Source organism: Anomaloglossus baeobatrachus, chromosome 1, assembly GCF_048569485.1.
Source record: "Anomaloglossus baeobatrachus isolate aAnoBae1 chromosome 1, aAnoBae1.hap1, whole genome shotgun sequence".
Taxonomy (NCBI): domain Eukaryota; kingdom Metazoa; phylum Chordata; class Amphibia; order Anura; family Aromobatidae; genus Anomaloglossus; species Anomaloglossus baeobatrachus.
In genome coordinates, this window is record NC_134353.1 from 973,332,092 (window position 1) to 973,353,708 (window position 21,617).

Here is a 21,617-nt window from a genome sequence, read left to right on the forward strand (position 1 = left end):
AATAAAATATGTAAAAAGCAAATTAAGTTAGCTAAGTTTGAGACAGAGAGACTCATTGCGAGAGAAAGTAAAAATAATCCTAAAATATTCTTTAACTACATAAACAGTAAAAAACTGAAAAGCGATAGTGTTGGCCCCCTTAAAAATAGTCTTGGTGAAATGGTGGAAGGGGATGAGGGTAAAGCCAACCTGCTGAATGACTTTTTTTCTACGGATTTTATACAAGAAAATGCCATGGCAGATGACATGACCAGTGATGCCATAAATTGACCCTTGACTATTACCTGCTTAACCCAGCAGGAAGTACGCCGCCGCCTCGAAATCACTAAGGGTGACAAATCTCCGGGCCCGGATGGCTACACCCCAGAGTACTACAGGATTTGAGTTCTGTGATAGATAGACCATTATTTTTAATCTTCTCAGATTCCTTAATAACAGGGTCGGTACCGCAGGACTGGCGCATAGCAAATGTGGTGCCAATATTCAAAAAGGGGACAAAAACTGAGCCGGGAAATTATAGGCCGGTAAGTTTAACCTCTACGGTTGGTAAAATCCTTGAGGGTTTCTTGAGAGATGCTATACTGGAGTATCTCAAGAAAAATAACCTTATGACAGAGTATCAACATGGGTTTATGAGGGATCGATCCTGTCAAACTAATTTGATCGGCTTCTATGAAGAGGTAAGTTCAAGTCTGGACCAGGGAAATGCAGTGGATGTTGTGTATATGGACTTTTCAAAAGCTTTTGATACGGTGCCACACAAAAGGCTGGTACATAAAATGAGAATAATGGGGATAGGGGAAAATATGTGTAACTGGGTTAAAAACTGGCTCAGTGATAGGAAACAAAGGGTGGTTATTAATGGTACGAACTCGGACTGGGTCTCAGTTCATAGTGGGGTACCACAGGGGTCAGTATTGGGCCCGCTTCTTTTCAACATATTTATAAATGACCTTGTTGGGGGCATGCGGAGTAGAATTTCAATATTTGCAGATTATACTAAACTCTGCAGGGTAATCAATACAGAGGAGGATAATTTTATATTACAGGGAGATTTATGTAAATTGGAGGATTGGGCTGAGAAGTGGCAATTGAAGTTTAATGTAGATAAATATAAGGTCATGCACTTGGGTAGAGAAAATAACATTTATGATTATGTACTTAATTGTAGAACACTGGGTAAAACAGACACAGAAAAAGACTTGGGTGTATGGGGGGATGGTAAACTTCACTTTAGTGGCCAGTGTCAGGCAGCTGCTGCCAGGGCTAATAAAATAATGGGATGTATTAAAAGAGGTATAAGTGTTCATGAAAAAAATATAGTTCTACCTCTGTACAAGTCACTAGTGCGACCGCACTTATATACTGTGTACAATTCTGGTCACCGATATATAAGAAGGACATAGCTGAACTGGAGAGGGTGCAGAGAAGACCACCAAGATTATTAGAGGAATGGGGGGGCTGCAATACCAAGACAGGAAAAACGAAGGCTTAGGGGGGATCTAATCACAATGTATAAATATATGAGGGGACAGTACAGAGACCTTTCCAAAGATCTATTTACACCTAGGCCTGCGACTGGAACACGGGGGCATCCGCTACGTCTTGAGGAAAGAAGGTTTAATCATAATCATAGACGAGGATTCTTTACTGTACGAGCAGTGAGACTATGGAACTCTCTGCCGCATGATGTTGTAATGAGTGATTCACTACTAACATTTAAGCAGAGCCTGGATGCCTTTCTTGAAAAATTTAATATAACCAGTTATGTATATTAGATTTTATGACAGGGTATTGATCCAGGGAACTAGTCTGATTGCCGGATGTGGAGTCAGGAAGGAAATTTTTTCCCCATTGGAACTTGTTTGCCACATTGGGGTTGACTATGATACTATGATACTATGACTGAAGGCCATCCAACACTTCCTCGGCTTTGCTAACTACTACCGCCAGTTCATCCCCCACTTCTCGACTTTGATGGCCCCTCTCTCCGCCCTGACCAGGAAGGGGGCCAATCCAAAGGCCTGGACACCCAAGACCGATTCCGCCTTCTGCTCGCTGAAGCGGTCCTTTGCTTCCTCTCCCATTCTTCACCGACCAGAGTTAAACCGCCAATTCACCTTGGAGGTTGATGCCTCCTCCGCCAGGGCCGTACTTATGCAGAAGTCCTCCACCAGGAAGATGGTCACCTGCGGCTTCTTCTCCAGGACCTTTTCGGCTCCTGAACGCAATTATACCATTGGCGATCGAGAACTCCTGGCTGTCAAGATGGCGTTGGAGGAATGGCGATATCTCTTGGAGGGAGCGGTTTAACCGGTGATCATCTATACTGACCACAAAAACCTGGAATATTTACGCACCGCTCAAAGGCTGAACCCGCACCAAGCTTGTTGGTCTCTCTTCTTTGCCAGGTTTGACTTCCAGCTACACTTCCGACCCGCGGACAAGAACGTGCGGGCGGATGCCTTGTCCCATTCCTTCGTTCCGGTGGAGCAAGAGGAAGAGCCAAACCAGTCCATCATCTCTTCTAGCAAGATCATTCCGGTGGCCCCTGTCACTCTTGCACAGATACCCCCTGGGAAGACTTACGTCACAGAGACCGACAGACTCAAGGTCCTCCAATGGGGACATTCGTCGAAAGTGGCCGGACACACCGGTCAGAAGAAAACCTGGGGTGCTATCGTCCGTCATTATTGGTGGCCGTCTCTTCGTAACGATGTCACCGCCTTCGTCTCTGCTTGTTCCTCCTGTGCCCGGAACAAGATGCCTAAGCACCTGCCCTATGGTCATCTCCTGCCACTACCGACTCCTTCAGTTCCGTGGCAACACATTGCCATGGACTATGTCACGGACTTGCCCTTGTCCTCCGGTCATACGGTTATCTGGGTCGTTTTAGAGCATTTCTCGAAAATGGTCCATTTCATTCCCATGCCTCAAGAGCTCGCGGATGCCTTCATACAGCATATCTTCTGCCTACACTGCTTCCCTGCTCATATTGTGTCCGACAGAGGAACCCAGTTCACTTCACGCTTTTGGAGGGCTCTCTGCGAACACCTGGGTGTGTCTCTAGACTTTTCCTCTGCCTACCACCCTCAGTCGAACGGACAAGTGGAACGTGTTAACCAGATCATGACTAACTTCCTATGTTAATGCTGGCCATAAATTTACTGTGATGCAATCTAATAATCGTGCATCTACCTTAAACTGTCTGCAGTCCAAATTATGAGTCAATTGTGGTAGCATGCATACCACTCTCTTTCATACACACCAGAGACGTACTCGGATATGAATAGAAAGTAAGACTGATTTAATACGGAAGTGGAAAATACATTTAAAGGGAATTATTGGCTAGCAGCCAATAATACTTAACACGTCTCCTATTGGATAAAGTAGAACAGCTTATTCTGTGATATACAATATACTGTAATGTGCTTGCTTCCTCATTTATATTAAGCAATGTCAGCATGATTCACTCATCACATGAAAAGTCCAGACTGTCTGAGTCTTATGTCTGAATGCAGAACTAGGTGTGGTACACAGTCTCAAACAGCATCTTAAATCCTGGTTTTTGGATATCTTCATATATACTCCTAATAGTTCATAATCTTGTCCTTAACACCTACGCCACTACGTCAACGCCCATCAGGACAACTGGTCCACGCTGCTTCCTTGGGCTGAGTTCTCTCACAACTACCAGGTCAGCGAATCCACCTCCAGCTCTCCCTTCTATGTCGTCTATGGCCTCCAGCCTTCTGTGCCGTTGCCTGTATCCCCAGCCTCCGATGTACCTGCTGCAGACGCCCTAGCCAGAGAATTCTCCGCTATATGGGCCTCCGCCAAGGCCTCTCTTTGTCGAGCTGCTGCACGGATGAAGAGACATGCAGACAAGAGGCGCCTTGACCCTCTTCGCTTCTCTCCGGGGGCTTGGTCTGGCTTGCCTCCAAGTACGTCCGACTCAAATTTCCATCGTACAAGCTGGATCCAACTCCTTCCATGTGTCCTTGTTGAAGCCTGTTTTCCTTGGTTCCTTCTCCGCTGATGCCAGTCCTCCTCCTCCTCCCATTGCTGATGATGACATCTATGCGGTAAGAGATATCGTGGCCATGAGGACCGTCAGAGGTAGGCAGTACTTCCTGGTCGACTGGGCGGGTTACGGCCCCGAGGATAGGTCCTGGGAACCCTGGGAGAACGTGGGTACTCCTCTGATACGTGACTTCTTGTCCCGGCTGCGGGGAGGGAGGCGTGGGGGGCTACTGTCACGCTCCCCGGGTCTCGACGCCATTCCTCACACACCGCTCCGGTCCCCGGATCACCTGCCTCAGTCACACGTCCTCCTCAGCACCCTCCAGTCTCCCGGTCTTCCGCTCCCGGCGCTCCCCTGCGACCCTGGAAACCTTGCTTGGCTCCCCTGCTTCCTCGACACTGCTCCCTGCTCGGGCCTCCGGCACTCGGGCATCGCGCATGCGCATTAGGGCGTGCGCGCGGTCATTGACCTCCTCTTAAAGGGCCAGCACTCCTGAAACAGGATATTGCCTAAATCAGGACTAGAGTATTTAAGGAGCTCCCTGCCTTGAGGGCGTCGTCTGTTCTACAAGTTCTCTAGCTAGGAGTCCAGGTCCCTCTTGCTGTGTCTCGTTCCAACATTGTGTACTCCACAGAACCAGTCTTACTTAAGCTACACCTGGAACTGCTGACAACCTGTCCAAGAGGTTCTGCGGGGACTGTCCTGTCAAGCATACCGGGTCCTGATCGCAACCTGTCCGAGTGGTCCTCCGGGGATTGTCTGCTGTGACACTACCATCTGCTCCAGTCTGAACCCATCTCTTGACCTCAGCTTTTCCTGGCAACCTCTACCTCCTCTACCGGTTGGACTCTGCTCTTGTATCTTGTACCGCTTCGTGCTCCGGCAACCGTGCATCCAGGCCCTCTGGTGGGGTGACCGGACAGTCCCTGTATAGGGGTTAGCTCTGAGTTGCTCCACTGGGGGAGTCCGGTGCACGGCCCAGAGGATCCACCCCCCGGGCGTAACAGTAGCATAGATAAAGAGATCTACAGAGAAAACATTTCTAAAGATCGTTTATCTTATGCTATTGAGCACGAGGACTAGTCCCAAGGCGTTATATCCCCCGACTAGTCCACCATGTTATCATGTTATTATACCCACAGGGACGTGTCGCGGGCAGAGGAGGGGACGCTGCGCTCACCCACTGCTCGGGTCCGGCTGCTGCTGCTCAGTGGTGGCTCGAGTTGTGGGCCGGATCCCGGGGACTCGAGCAGCGTTCCTCGCCCGTGAGTGAAAGGGGGTGGTTTGGGTTTAGGGATATTGTCCGTGACGCCACCCACGGTTGTGGTGAGGTTGTGACACCACCGCTGCTCTGGACGGGGATCCCGGGAGCAGTGACAGGGAGCAGCTTGGATGATGGTTCTCCCCTCCGTGGGTAGGGGGGTTGGTTGTCCCGGGGCCCGGTGAGGGGTAGGGATGGATGGCAGGCGGGTTACGGGGCCTGGTGAGGTGCAGGGTCGCGGGGGCAGCGCTGTGCCGCACGGCACGGTGGTACTCACTCAGCCAATGATGAATGCAAAGTCTCCGGTAAAACAAACGGCTGGATGGACGGATGTTCCGTTGGAGCTGGAAGGTATCAGAGAAGTGCAATAGTAAACCCAGGTGGCGGACCACAGCGCCAAGCACCTCGACGCCCGTTTCGCCTCTTGCTTCGTCAGGAGGTCTCCTGACGAAGCGAGAGGCGAAACGCGCGTCGAGGTGCTGGGCGCTGTGGTCCGCCACCTGGGTTTACTATTGCACTTCTCTGATACCTTCCAGCTCCAGCGGAAGCTCAATTCTCCTGGCATTAGGTTGATATACATTCTTTTGAATGCTGTGATCCCTTTCCTTGAATGATACATTGTTGTAAATATTGGGAAATGTATTACCCTTATGATTGTGTTTACTCATATGTTTTGGGTTGCAGACCTGTTTACAATATGGTCCAAGGTGAATGTATAATCCTTTGAGCTGCATTTGCACTTTACTTTAGCGTTGTGATATTATCAGATTTGTTTATATTTATTGACACCCAGGAATCCATACACATATATGGCGTACTAATAACTAAATTGAGATTATGGCTGTTCCACAGCGCACCAGTTTTTTCTGTGAATGTTTTTATGGGGTAGGGTTCTTTTAAAATTCTGTGTGCACCAGCATTCAATAAACTTTGTACTGTAAATATGATGGAATACAATTTTGATAAATTCTCTAACTATGATGGATGCTTTATGGATTATTGAATATTCATACTTGCAGAATACCCCTTTTTTCGGTTCTATATATGCTTAATATGGTGGGATCTGCGCTTTTCAGTGTTTAGCCAGACAGATATGGCTCTCTATCCTCTTTTTTGGTTTAATATCCCTAACTGAACTGAACTGCTTTTCCCGCCTCCAGGACTGTGAACTCCTTGGTGGGCGGGATCAACCGCCTGGCCCACCCCCTGGTGTGGACATCAGCCCCTGGAGGAAGGAAACAAGGATTTTTGTGTTTGACTTCAGTGTGCCTAACCGGGGTGTGGGGTGTGTTGGTGTAGTTCTGTGACAACCTGGCTTGTCCAGGGCGCCACATTCCCCTTAGTAAAATGCAGACCGTCCGCGGGCTGCCCGTCCATCACCGGTTTTATTTTTGTTTCTGTAGAAAAGGGTAAAACATATAAAACATATAAACATTGGAACATAACTATTTTCATGAATCTTCCCATAATGGGAGGTATGGTACTTAAACATTGCACACGGTAACGGCTTCCGCTCTTCTCCCACCCAAACAACCTGGCCCTGATGCTGCCCCTAAGAAGTGGGCAGCACCCCTTGCCGCAGTCCATCACCAGGCTGCCCGAGCGGGTTCTGTCTCTTTCAGGGGACCCACGTCCATGGGGAACCCCTGAACCCCCGGAGGATCGCCACCAGTTTCGGTAGTGGCGGGCCTGGGCCATCACTTTCCTCCAGGCCCATCCTCCCAAATCAGACTCTCCGGAGGCGGTAACAGTTTCAAGCCAACAACATTTTTATTTACATTCCACTAAGTTTGTGGTTGCCCTGCAAGTTCTCGGCGCTTGTCCGTAAGCAGTTCCTTACGCAAGGATTGCAGAAAGTCCCTACGGGGACAACAGTGCTTCGTAGCCAACGGGCTACCACAAACAAAACTGTAGGGTCCCAACGGAGACTTGCCGTAGGGTCCCAACGGGGACTGTCAGCTGGGTCCCAGGGGCCATCCACAACACCTGGCTCCGGTACAGCTTCCTCCTGCAGCTTTCCCACAGTCCACCATCGAACAGCACGAGTCCCCAACGCCACCCTCACACAGGGGTGACACTGTCCCATAGGACTCCATTTTCAATTGCCGATGATGCGGGTACGACTGCTCCTCCAACCGGACTCCTTAGCCTTGAGGGCCATCTGGAACGTCAGCAGAGTCCCAATGGGGACTGACAGCAAGGTAACCGGGAACCGCTACCATGCTCCAACTTTTCTTTCTTAATCAGCAATCTCGCGGCGCAGCTGCCTTTGCTGCCGCTCCCGATGCGGAGCACTTTCTGCTTGCTCCGGTTCAGGCGGGGTGGGGGATGGGCCCAGCCGGAGTCCCCCCGTGCCGGCTACGACCGGTACCTTCGGTAATGAGGGACCCCGCTGTGACATGGCCTGCTCTGCCTCCTGGCAGCTGCATCCCCGCCGTGCCTCAGCCAAGGCCGGGTGTCTGGGAGCGGTCAGCGGGACTCGCGGTGCTGGCTTCTGGGCGAGGGTCGCCTCCGTTGCGGCCGGGCGGGCTGCCAGGGCCGTCGTCCTCTCTGTTGCGGCTGGGATGGAAGCCGGGACGGGTGCCAGGGCGTTGGTAAAGGTAGGGCCCGGGGGCCGCAGATCTGGGCCCTCTCCCACAGACACTGCGGGCTTCGCTACCGGTGGCAGGGCTAACGGGTCGGTCGGGGCGTCGGCCGCGGGCATGGGCAGTGAGGGAGGTAGCGTGGTGGACGGCAGCAGGCCGGGCCCCTCAGCCGTATCGACCGATCCTTTGGGGACATAGGGGCGTGGGTCGCTTACCCGCTCCTCTGAGACCATCTCCACTTCGGATGCCCAAACGGTTGCGGCCAGGCCCTTCATCTCCGACGTTCACTTCGCCAGCATGAAGTGGACTTGGGCCGGGAGCTCCTGGCACATCTTGCTTCTGGATCCAGGAACGTGTTTCAGCAGAGTCCTGGAGTCCCTGCACGCTGCAGCACTAGTTACATGCGGCTGTGACCACCGCTCCTCCAGCGGCTCCGTCGGGCGCAGACATCTTGTTTCCGTCCCCCTTAGTTTTTTTCCGGCTCCTCCTCTACAGGGGCGGGGTTTCGGGTTTCACGCCTCCACTGCTCGGGAAGACGCTCGAGCGGGGACTTTTCGCGCCCAAAATGGCGGCTTCTCAAAATTTTCGGCCGGACACCTCCGGCGGTCACATGGCGCATCTCTACCAGACGGCAGAGCGGTAAGATCCTGTTCGTGACGCCAAGTTGTCGCGGGCGGGGGAGGGGACGCTGCGCTCACCCACTGCTCGGGTCCAGCTGCTGCTGCTCGGTGGTGGCTCGAGCGGTGGGCCAGATCCTGGGGACTCGAGCGGCGTTCCTCGCCCGTGAGTGAAAGGGGTTGGTTTGGGTTTAGGGATATTGCCCGTGACGCCACCCACGGTTGTGGTGAGGTTGTGACACTACCGCTGCTCTGGACGGGGATCTCGGGAGCGGTGACAGGGAGCAGCTTGGATGTTGGTTCTCCCCTCCGTGGGTAGGGGGGTTGGTTGTCCCGGGGCCCGGTGAGGGGTAGGGATGTATGGCAGGCGGGTTACGGGGCCTGGTGAGGTGCAGGGTCGCCGGGGCAGCGCTGTGCCGCCAATGATGAATGCAAAGTCTCCGGTAAAACAAACGGCTGGATGGACGGGTCCCACAGACGGCTGCGGTTGTTCTCCTCCCGGTAGGTTGATGGTGACTGCCTTTCCCTGCACCTGTGTTGTGTTTACGGTTCCAATGGCTTCCCACCGGTAACCCGCTCCCCAGCTTGGATGGATGCTGAAGGAGCCCCTTTTGCCCACAGGGGAACTGTAGCCTTGGCGGTGACTGTGTTTCCCTTTATGGTGTGAGCTGTTGCCTTCAATCGGGTCTTGACTGCTGGGAAATCCCGGAGGTTCCCTTCGCTAACGGATTTGACCAGTTTTACGGCGACTCCTAGCCTGGTTGGCGTCCGTAAGCCCTGCCGGATGGTGCTGGCTTCTTTTTGCTTTCCGATCCGGTACCGTCGGGCCACCGCTCGTCCACGGTCCTTACGGTTCACTCCAATCAGCCTCTCCTGCAGACGGTCACCACCGTCTGCCAACCTTGCTGTATGTGCCCGGGCCACACACCCAGACACGGTCAGTCTCCTCTACTACCACTTCACTCTCCAACTCCCTAACTGATCTGAACTGCTTTTCCCGCCTCCAGGACTGTGAACTCCTTGGTGGGCAGGACCAACCGCCTGGCCCACCCCCTGGTGTGGACATCAGCCCCTGGAGGAAGGCAACAAGGATTTTTGTGTTTGACTTCGGTGTGCCTAACCTGGGTGTGGGGTGTGTTGGTGTAGTTCTGTGATGACCTGGTTTGTCCAGGGCGCCACAGACGTACAAAAATGTTATTCAATGCACATGGCCCAGCGTTTTCATTGGCAGTGACGCAAGTACCTGTGTCCGTTCTCACCGCTTTAGAATGCCAGGCTTAGGGTCTCTGCACATGATCAGAAGTCCTGCACACTGGACCTCTCTGAAGCCAGAGACGTGTACACCCAGCTTCACAGTGCACATGACCGGAAGTGCCAAGACTTTTGATCATGCGCAGTGACCCTAAACCCGGCATGCTGAAGCAGTGAGAACGATCACAGGTATGTGCGTCACTGCTGATGACGCTGGGGAATGGGCATTGAATAGCATGTTAGTATGGCGCTCCTGCGGCCTCAGGCGCCACAGGGTACTGCACCTCACCTGAGGTGCAGTATTCATCACAGATACGGAGGAGGTCGTCACCGGTAACAATCACAACCATACTCAAGCAACACATAGCATAAAGGTTGTGTCACTGGGACCAGGCTAGGGTAGGTGCTGGGGTGGTCATCACGAGGTATGGCATCTCATGCCCACTAGTTCAGGGACCCGGGAGGCGAGGCACCCACAGGGGAAGTGAGGATCCATCTGACACACAACAGGCAGATAGCACCAAATGGTGTCCGAGTCAGGTGAGACTCCGGAACAGACAAGCAAGCAATGACACGTAAAGTTTGGGGCCCGTGATCTGGAGCTCGACCCAATTTCATATTACTAATGTAACGCCCATATCGCACGTCATAAACAAGAGGCGGAGCGAAGATAGGGCCGTCCATATGACAAGCAGGGCACCGTTTACCTCCGCATTATGTGCTGAAGGGGGCATTACAGGCGGTCACATGATGCGTCATATGGCAACACATCATCGCCACATGACTCAAAGCGCCGGCCATCATATCACAGCAGTCCTGTACCACTGAGTATTGCTGTATCTTACAAAACGCCCACATTACATTCAGACCGGGGGCAGAACCTATGCAATATCAGCCATATTCTTAAGTGGATGATATACACTTCCGAATTACGTGCGGAGGGGGTCGTTACAAACGGCCACGTGACTGGTTACGTAGTGACGCATCATCATCACGTGACCTCAGGCATCATCCATCACGTCATGTACTGCTGGGCGTTCCTATTTCTCGTAAGACGCCCACCTTTTCAGATCACAGGCAGGGGGCGGAGCTCCTACGGTGCCATCCAAATGCCAGGCAACCATATACTTCCGCGTTACGTGTGGAGGGGGGGGCGCTACGAGCAGCCACGTGACCAGTCACATGGCAACATATAAAGAAACCAGGTATCGCTGGGCATTGTTGCTACTTATGTGACCCGTCACCTGACCTTGCATTACAGATACGTCTCCCCACACTCCATCCTGTCAGCATTACTTTGCTAAGCAAAAGAAAAATAATCTCCAAAAGAAACAGCATGACGTCCTTAATTATATAAATCCATTATGCCTGGATCAATTTATATGGGTAACAGCCCAGTGTGCAATAGGTTACAAGAAACCGCATTCAGGGTGGTAAAGATTATAAGGTCTCACATAGTGATCGGGATTAACTATATGACGGGGTTCACTGTCTCACCAGCTGTTCCTGATAGGAAACAGAATATCTTATTGGTATTTTTTGGCGCGATCCTACAGGGACTGGCGTAACAGAGAAAAACCGAGTATAGGGAACCGTCTTATTTAGGGCAAAGATAGAGCTGGAAGGTTCTCTAATCAGAAGGACAATGAGTTCGGGATCTGGCGGTCTCATAAAACATGCCTCAATAGCCCTTACTCCATACTAGAGACTTACCCTTCCTGTTACGGGGGGGCTGTCTGATAATAAACCTAAAGGAATGTCAGACAGTCAGGGTCCACCGTGCAAAGACTCTGCTGCAGACTATGGCAGAGGATAAGGGGTATATAAGTGTGCCACTGTAAATAGTAGTAGCACAAGTGCAGAGTGCAATACCTCTGTTAAACTCACAGAGGAATATAATTAGAAAATAAAGCAATTCCTCCCTTACTTGGAGGGCGTGTGGAATGGTCTCTGTTAAAGATCACAGAGACAAAAGCAGTGAGTGTGAAATGGCACCTACCTAGGTCCGTTCCTCTAGTGGTGCCAGGAGACGGACAGCAGCGTAAGCCGCACAAAGCTCCTACCTGCGTTCGCTCCACTAGTGTGCGAGGACACGAACCACTAGATATGGCACCTGCCTAGGTCCGCTCTTCTAGTGGTGCAAAAGAGACGGACAGCAGCGTAAGCCGCACAAAGCTCCTACCTGCGTTCGCGCCACTAGTGTGCGAAGATACGAACAACTGCCAGACGCAGTATAAGGAACGTTACCCTAGCGGCAACGTCCACCTACTAGTAGAATCACAAGACCCAGCCGGACCATGTGCCTCAGGCACCTGCCTATGTCCACTCCACTAAGAGGTAAGGATACGGACTGCAGCCGAAGCTGTAAGGTATAAGAACGCAACCCTGCCGGTAGCGCTCACCTAACATAGACAGAGAGATGGCTAGAGGGACGTGCACAGGGCGTCTACCCTCATGCATGAACCAAGAGGACTGAGCGCCGGGCAGCGTGCGTCAGGGTCTTATATAGACTCTGTGCCTCATCCAAGATGGAGGACAGCAGAGCCAATCCGCTGCCAGAATGACAGCAATGACGTCACGCTGGCCTATCACCGAGCAAAGCGTCACAAGCACATGACCAGCGACCAATCGGCATAGAAGGTGTCAGAGACATGTGACCACGTGCCACAAGCACATGACCAGCGGCCAATCAGCTTAGAAGGTGTCAGAGACATGTGACTTTGTGTCAGCGATGATGTCACCAGCACATGTGCAATGGCTCCAAGATAGGACTTAGTCTCCAGCGCTTGCACATGTGCAGTAGCAAGAAATCCGGACATAGTCTCCAGAGCCACAGCAACCGTAACAGTACCTCCCCCTCAAGAGCCCCCCTCCCGGCGACGCAGGTAATCGGCAACTAAGTCGGGAGCATGGACAGCCTCCTCAGGCTCCCAAGAGCGATGTTCCGGGCCATAGCCCTCCCAATCTATCAAGAAGAACCTGCGCCCTCTAACCACCTTAGAACCAACTATGGCTCGTACCTCATAGCTAGAGCGAGAGGAATCAGAGGCAGGAGAGTGCGCTTCATGAGCGTGAGGTAAAATAGCCGGCTTTAGCAGTGAAACATGGAATTTGTCATGGATCCTAAGATGGACGGGTAACTTCAATTGGTAGACTACAGGATTTACCTGTCGAAGAACCTCATAAGGACCCAGGAAGCGAGGAGCAAATTTGACAGAGCTCACTCTAAGTTTCACGTGTTTTGCAGAGAGCCACACAAAATCCCCTGGAGAAAAGACAGGAGCCGGGCGACGAAACCGATCGGACACCATCTTCATACGGTCCTTAGCTGCTTCGATCGACTCTTGAGTCCGATCCCAAACCTCTCTGGCATTAGTTGCCCAGTCGGCCACAAGAGGAGAAGGTTCAGCAGCGGGAAACGGTACCGGTACCCTAGGGTGTTGCCCATTATTGAGTACGAATGGTGTCTGCCCAGTGGCCTCAGCCAGCGAATTGTTAAGGGCAAATTCTGCCCAGGGTAGGAGGGAGGACCAGTTATCGTGGTTCTCAGCAACAAAGTGTCGAAGGTATATAATCATGGATTGATTGGTACGCTCAACCAAACCATTGGTCTCCGGATGGTATGCCGAAGAGAGATTCAACTCAATTTGCAGAAGGCTACAAAGATCTCGCCAGAAACGGGAAGCAAATTGCGGGCCTCTATCACAAATGATACGATCTGGCATCCCGTGAAGCCTAAAGACATGCTTGAGGAATAGTTTGGCTAATACCCTGGAAGACGGGATTCTCGATAACGGTACGAGATGAACCATCCGGGAGAAATGGTCCGTAATGACCCACACAAATCTATGTCCCTGTGAACACGGAAGATCACCCACAAAGTCCATGCCTACCACCTCCCATGATCTATCTAGCACTGGTAAAGGATGCAAGAGCCCAGCCGGTCTCTGCCGTAATGGACGGTTGCGAGCACACGAGTAGCAGGAACTGACATATCTCTTGACGTGGCTGGCTAAGTGTGGCCACCAATACCACCTCTCCAGTAACTCTCGTGTCCGCCTAATACCAAAATGCCCACCCACCTTTGAGGTGTGGGCCCACGACAGTATATCATTCTGTCGATCAGGCGGCACAAAGGTCTTGCCCGGTGGGATTTGGTCTAACGTCACAGGGGATAGCGTATGAAAAACCCTGGAGGGAAGGATAAGACGAGGTTCGTCAATCTCTTCCTGGGTAGAAACCATAGAGCGAGACAGGGCGTCTGCCTTGTTATTCTTACTCCCAGACAGATAGTTGATGGAGAAGTGAAAGCGGGAGAAAAACAAGGACCAGCGGGCTTGGCGAGGATTCAGACGCTGAGCGGTTTGTAAGTACGTCAGATTCTTATGGTCTGTATAGACCTGGAAAGGATGTTTCGCTCCTTCCAGCAAGTGACGCCACTCCTCCAAGGCTAATCTCAGGGCGAGCAGTTCCCTATCCCCAATGGTATAGTTTCTCTCTGCCGGTGAAAAGGTTTTAGCAAAGAAGAAACACGGCCTTTTTCTACCTGCACCGTTCTTTTGATACAAGACCGCACCAGCACCCACTGAAGAGGCATCAACCTCCAAGAGGAAGGGCTTATTCTCATTGGGTCTTTGAAGAACGGGGGCAGTTGAAAAGTGTCTTTTTACTGCCTCAAAAGCCTGGGATGTCTCAGTAGACCAGACTTTTGGATTAGCACCTTTCTTAGTCAAGGCCACCAAAGGGGCCACCAAAGTAGAGAAATGGGGTATGAACTGCCTGTAATAATTTATGAATCCTAAGAAGCGTTGCACCGCCTTCAAGGAATGAGGTTCGGACCATTGCAGGACAGCAGAGAGCTTCGCAGGATCCATAGCCAGACCCTCTTGTGAGATAATGTAGCCCAAAAAAGGCAAGGATGACTGCTCGAATACACATTTCTCGAGTTTAGCAAACAATGAGTGCTCCCTTAAACGGGAAAGGACACGAACGACATCCTGACGATGAGTTTCCAGATCAGGAGAAAAAATCAGGATGTCGTCCAGATACACCACGACTGAGGATAACAGTAAATCCCTGAATACATAATTTACGAAGTCCTGAAATACTGCGGGTGCATTACATAAACCAAAAGGCATGACGAGGTATTCATAGTGACCATCTCGGGTGTTAAAAGCGGTCTTCCATTCGTCACCCTCTCGAATTCGTACCAAGTTATACGCACCCCGCAGATCCAACTTCGTAAAAACCTGAGCTCCCCTCAGTCTGTCAAAGAGCTCCGAAATTAAAGGTAACGGGTATTTGTTCTTTATTGTGATTGCGTTGAGACCCCTGTAATCTATGCAGGGACGCAAATCACCCTCTTTCTTCCGAACAAAGAAAAAACCAGCTCCCGCGGGAGAGACAGACTTACGAATGAACCCCTTCTCTAAACTCTCTCTTATATAGGTCGACATGGCCTCCGACTCAGGTATCGACAGGGGGTAAACCCTGCCCTTAGGTGGAACCGAACCTGGAATAAGGTCTATGGCACAGTCATACGGCCTATGGGGTGGAAGAACCTCAGCATCCTGTTTGGAGAACACGTCAGCGAAATCCAAATAGGGTGTAGGTATGGGAGAGAGATCAGTAGATGCAACCGCAATGACCTTAGGTGGTAAGGGAAGACATCGGGACTGACATTTCGAACCCCAACTAATAATGCTGTCAGACTCCCAGTCAATGTGAGGAGCATGAGTCCGAAGCCATGGAAGACCCAGAAGGACGTCGTCTATACCCTCAGGCAAAACAAGAAAAGAAATCTCCTCTATGTGACCCTGAGACAGGGAAAGGCGCAAGGGAACTGTCCTCAATGTAATGGAGTCAGACAACATAGTCCCATTAACAACACGGACAGGAATAGGCGCCTCTAACATGATAGAGGGAATATTGTGTCTCTTTACAAATCCTGAGGATACAAAAGTCCCGTCAGCTCCGGAATCCACAAAAGCCATAATAGGCCATGTATTCTCAGAGAATGAGAGCTGACCTGGGATACTACACTTAGAGGGTGCAGAAGACGTCTCTAGTAACCCCCCTCTAATGGTTACTAGGCCTGGGAGTTTCCCTGACAGCTAGGACACTTGTTGGCATAGTGCCCAGCCTGACGACATACGTAACATATAGGAGGACCAGACCTGCGTAGTCTGGAAGACGTATGACCTAACTCCATAGGAGTGGGAGATGTTTCAGATGCTGAGGAAGATGGTAGTGGAGCCTCAACAACTGGAATAGACCGATCAGATCGAAGCTTAGGGTGTGAAGAAGAGACCTTGAGTCTACGTTCCCTATGGCGTACGTCGATCCTCGTTGCTAATGTGATCAAGTCCTCCAGAGAAGCAGGGACCTCACGAGGAGCAAGGACATCCTTGACATAGCCTGCCAACCCTCTCCAGAAGATAGGAATCAACACCTTCTCTGGCCAATCTAGTTCTGCCTCCAGAGTTCTAAAAGCAATGGCATAAGAACTAGTGGATATGAACCCTGAGATAGATCTAACAGTCTCAGGGCCGCATCATGGGTAACCTGCGGACCCATGAATACCGCCTTAAGAGCATCAAGAAAGTCTTGATGTCTCAGAGTAACCACATCAGAGCGCTCCCATAGGGGAGTCGCCCATTCTAAGGCTTTGTCCTGAAGTAAGGAGATGATAAAGCCTACTCTGGACCTCTCCGTAGAGAAGCGAGAAGAGTTGACCTCTAGGTGTATCTGACACTGACTAATGAAACCACGACATGATCTGGCATCGCCAGAATATCTGTTTGGTAGAGCAAGTCGAGGATCATGTGCAGATGTCACCATGGTCTGAGGTTTATCCTCTATACTCTTGAGCCGCGACTCAAGTACTTGTATGTAACGGTGTAACTGCTGATATTCTGCCATAACTGCCAGACCCTTGGCTCAGTCCTAATGTTACGGGGGGCTGTCTGATAATAAAACCTAAAGGAATATCAGACAGTCAGGGTCCACCATGCAGAGACTCTGCTGCAGACTATGGCAGAGGATAAGGGGTATATAAATGTGCCACTGTAAAAAATAATAGCACAAGTGCAGAGTGCAATACCTCTGTTAAACTCACAGAGGAATATAATTAGAAAATAAAGCAATTCCTCCCTTACTTGGAGGGTGTGTGGAATGGTCTCTGTTAAAGATCACAGAGACAAAAGCAGTGAGTGTGAAATGGCACCTACCTAGGTCCGTTCCTCTAGTGGTGCCAGGAGACGGACAGCAGCGTAAGCCGCACAAAGCTCCTACCTGCGTTCGCTCCATTAGTGTGCGAGGACACGAACCACTAGATATGGCACCTGCCTAGGTCCGCTCTTCTAGTGGAGCAAAAGAGACGGACAGCAGCGTAAGCCGCACAAAGCTCCTACCTGCGTTCGCTCCACTAGTGTGCGATGACAGGAACCACTAGATATGGCACCTGCCTAGGTCCGCTCTTCTAGTGGAGCAAAAGAGACGGACAGCAGCATAAGCCGCACAAAGCTCCTACCTCTGTTCACTCCCCTAGTGTGCGAGGATACGAACAACTGCCAGACGCAGTATAAGGAACGTTACCCTAGCGGCAACGTCCACCTACGAGTAGAATCACAAGGCCCAGCCGGACCATGTGCCTCAGGCACCTGCCTATGTCCACTCCACTAAGAGGTAAGGATACGGACTGCAGCCGAAGCTGTAAGGTATAAGAACGCTACCCTGCCGGTAGCGCTCACCTAACATAGACAGAGAGATGCCTAGAGGAACGTGCACAGAGCGTCAACCCTCATGCATGAACCAAGAGGACTGAGCGCCGGGCGGCGTGCGTCAGGGTCTTATATAGACTTTGTGCCTCATCCAAGATGGAGGACACCAGAGCCAATCCGCTGCCAGAATGACAGCAATGACGTCACACTGGTGTTACGGTTGCTGTGGCTCTGGAGACTATGTCTGGATTTCTTGCTACTGCACATGTGCAAGCGCTGGAGACTAAGGCGGGCTTTGCACGTTGCGACATTGCACGTGCGATGTCGGTGGGGTCAAATCGAAAGTGACGCACATCCGGCGTCGCAGTCGATATCGCAACGTGCAAATCCTTTTTGATACGATGAACGAGCGCAAAAGCGTCGTTATCGTATCATCGCTGCAGCCTCCGACATTTCCATAATGCCGGTGCTGCGACAGGTGCGATGTTGTTCCTCGCTCCTGCGGCAGCACACATCGCTGTGTATGAAGCCGCAGGAGCGAGGAACTTCACCTTACCTGCCGCCGGCTGCAATGAGAAGGACGGAGGTGGGCGGGATGTTTACATCCTGCTCATCTCCGCCCCTCCGCTTCAATTGGCCGCCTGCCGTGTGACGTCACTGTGACGCCGCACGACCCGCCCCCTAAGGAAGGAGGGGTGTCGCCGGCCAGAGGGACGTCGCACGGCAGGTATGTGTGTGTAAAGCTGCCGTAGCGATAATAATCGCTACGGCAGCTTTCACTATATATCGAACGTGCGACGGGGGCGGGACTATCGCTGCAGCATCGGTAACACATTGTTACTGATGTCGCAGCGTGCAAAGCCCGCCTAAGTCCTATATTGGAGCCATTGCACATGTGCGAGTGACATCATCGCTAACACGAGGTCACATGTCTCTGACACCTTCTGAGCTGGTTGGCTGCTGGTCATCTGCTTGTGACACGTGGTCACATGTCTCTGACACCTTCTATGCCGATTGGTCGCTGGTCATGTGCTTGTGACGCTTTGCTCGGTGATAGGCCAGCGTGACGTCATTGCTGTCATTCTGGCAGCGGATTGGCTCTGGTGTCCTCCATCTTGGATGAGGCACAGAGTCTATATAAGACCCTGACGCACGCTGCCCGGCGCTCAGTCCTCTTGGTTCGTGCATGAGGGTAGACGCCCTGTGCACGTCCCTCTAGGCATCTCTCTGTCTATGTTAGGTGAGCGCTACCGGCAGGGAGGCGTTCTTATACCTTACAGCTTCGGCTGCAGTCCGTATCCTTACCTCTTAGTGGAGTGGACATAGGCAGGTGCCTGAGGCACATGGTCCGGCTGGGCCTTGTGATTCTACTCGTAGGTGGACGTTGCCGCTAGGGTAACGTTCCTTATACTGCGTCTGGCAGTTGTTCGTATCTTCGCACACTAGGGGAGCGAACAGAGGTAGGAGCTTTGTGCGGCTTATGCTGCTGTCCGTCTCTTTTGCACCACTAGAAGAGCGGACCTAGGCAGGTGCCATATCTAGTGGTTCATGTCCTTGCACACTAGTGGAGCGAACGCAGGTAGGAGCTTTGTGCGGCTTATGCTGCTGTCCGTCTCTTTTGCACCACTAGAAGAGCGGACCTAGGCAGGTGCCATATCTAGTGGTTCATGTCCTTGCACACTAGTGGAGCGAACGCAGGTAGGAGCTTTGTGCGGCTTATGCTGCTGTTCGTCTCCTGGCACCACTAGAGGAACGGATCTAGGCAGGTGCCATATCTAGTGGTTCGTGTCCTCGCACACTAGTGGAGCGAACGCAGGTAGGAGCTTTGTGCGGCTTACGCTGCTGTCCGTCTCCTGGCACCACTAGAGGAACGGACCTAGGTAGGTGCCATTTCACACTCACTGCTTTTGTCTCTGTGATCTTTAACAGAGACCATTCCACACACCCTCCAAATAAGGGAGGAATTGCTTTATTTTCTAATTATATTCCTCTGTGAGTTTAACAGAGGTATTGCACTCTGCACTTGTGCTATTATTTTTTACAGTGGCACACTTATATACCCCTTATCCTCTGCCATAGTCTTCAGCAGAGTCTTTTCACGGTGGACCCTGACTGTCTGACATTCCTTTAGGTTTTATTATCAGACAGCCCCCCGTAACAGCTGGCCTATCACCGAGCAAAGCGTCACAAGCACATGACCAGTGACCAATCGGCATAGAAGGTGTCAGAGACATGTGACCATGTGTCACAAGCACATGACCAGTGGCCAATCAGCTTAGAAGGTGTCAGAGACATGTGACCTCGTGTCAGCGATGATGTCACTTGCACATGTGCAATGGCTCCAAGATAGGACTTTTCTCTGTTTTGACCGTAGTTATGCTACAATTCTGGTGACTGACCATCACTGTACCATGCACGCCTGATTTTGGTTTGCTATGTATTCCTCCTGTTGGTAGCTGTTCACATTCAGTTACCTCACCCTTTCCACAGGCAATGCTAATTAAGCACCATTCTTGGATCTGGTCCGCCTTTATCAATGGTTGCTGTCTGGCACTGGGAGAGTCAGTTCTGATATAGTCCTGATATGTGTAGGGCTTGCTCCACATGCTGGGACCTGGGCTGGTCTCTATCCACAAGTGCCTTTTTTGCAACATGGAAGCGGCTATATACAGGTTACAGGTATGTGTGCTCCATTATGGTTCTGCTTTTAACTTTATCTAGGAGGCCGCATGGCACATGAAATACAGAATATAGAGTAGGACCCTCCTATTGAGATTTGCCGTGACGTTGGCAGGGGTGGCTCAAAAAATTGATCAATTATTTGCTAAAATCTCATTTTTTTATTATAGTACAGTTGGAATAAATCTGTGAATTTTCACTTTTTATATGATGCATGCCAATTTCAGATCGTGCTGGCTCCTTTTTTCCAAGATAGGACTTAAGCGGGCTTTACACGCTGCGACATCGCTAATGCGGAGTCGTTGGGGTCACGGAATTCGTGACGCACATCCGGCCGCATTAGCGATGCCGTTGCGTGTGACATCGATAAGCGATTTTGCATCGTTGCAAAAACGTGGAAAATCGCTAATCGGCGACACGGGGGTCCATTCTCAAATCTCGTTACTGCAGCAGTAACGAGGTTGTTCCTCGTTCCTGCGGCAGCACACATCGCTGCGTGTGACGCCGCAGGAACGAGGAAGCTCCCCTTACCTGCCTCCCGGCTGCTATGCGGAAGGAAGGAGGTAGGCGGGATGTTACGTCCCGCTCATCTCCGCCCCTCCGCTGCTATTGGGCGGCGGTTCAGTGACGTTTCAGTGACGTCGCTGTGACGCTGCACGGACCGCCCCCTTAGAAAGGAGGCGGTTCGCCGGTCACAGCGACGTCGCCGGACAGGTAAGTATGTGTGACGGCTGTGGGCGATGTTGTGCGGCACGGGCAGCGATATGCCCGTATCGCGCAACAGATGGGGGCGGGTACCCACACTAGCGATATTAGGACCGATATCGCAGTGTGTAAAGTAGCCTTTAGTCTCCAGCGCTTGCACATGTGCAGTAGCAAGAAATCCAGACATAGTCTCCAGAGCCACAGCAACCGTAACACTTCCTGGCCGCGGAGGTTGGCACCCTACCGTCACGTCATGGCGCCCCCCACTCAACGTCGTCTCTCCCTAAGTTGCCCCTACATTACCCTATTATAGAAAACAACCAAAGGTAAGGGTTTCATTCAAACCCAAAGGAACCTGAGTCTTAAAGGTATAGATCCAGTAGGCCTCCCTCTGAAGGAGATACTTATCCCAGTTGCCACCTCTAACAGGTGGTTTGATCGATTCTATGCCCATAAACGTTAGACCCTTTGTACTTCCTGCATGTATGGAATTGACATGTTTTGAGAGAGGGCTATCCCTTTTGTTTGTAATGTCACGTAGGTGTTCCCCTACTCTGCGTCTCAATTCTCGTTTGGTCTTCCCCACATATTCAACTGAGCAGGAACATGTGGCTTTGTAGACGACTCCAACAGTACGGCAATTTATGAATGATTTGATTGAAGACATTTGCCCTGTATTGGTGCTCACAAAATTCCTACCAGTAAGAATATTCTTTACCTTAGACACTCCCCCGCCATTTTCGCAGGTATCATGCATGTGATGCCAAGCTTCTA

General features: G+C 51.3%; 1 long non-coding RNA gene across 3 annotated transcripts in view; it reads left to right on the forward strand.

Moving 5' to 3' along the window:
- Positions 1-21,617, forward strand: part of LOC142302985 (uncharacterized) — a 70,297-nt gene that overhangs the window by 7,803 nt on the left and 40,877 nt on the right. For 2 of the 3 annotated variants that reach the window (XR_012752979.1, XR_012752980.1), the window contains exon 1: positions 19,800-20,138. The exons of the other annotated variant lie outside the window; for it this stretch is intronic. This is a non-coding gene — a long non-coding RNA (uncharacterized LOC142302985). Of the gene's footprint in view, positions 1-19,799; positions 20,139-21,617 lie in introns of those variants that run through there. 3 annotated transcript variants of the gene reach the window in all.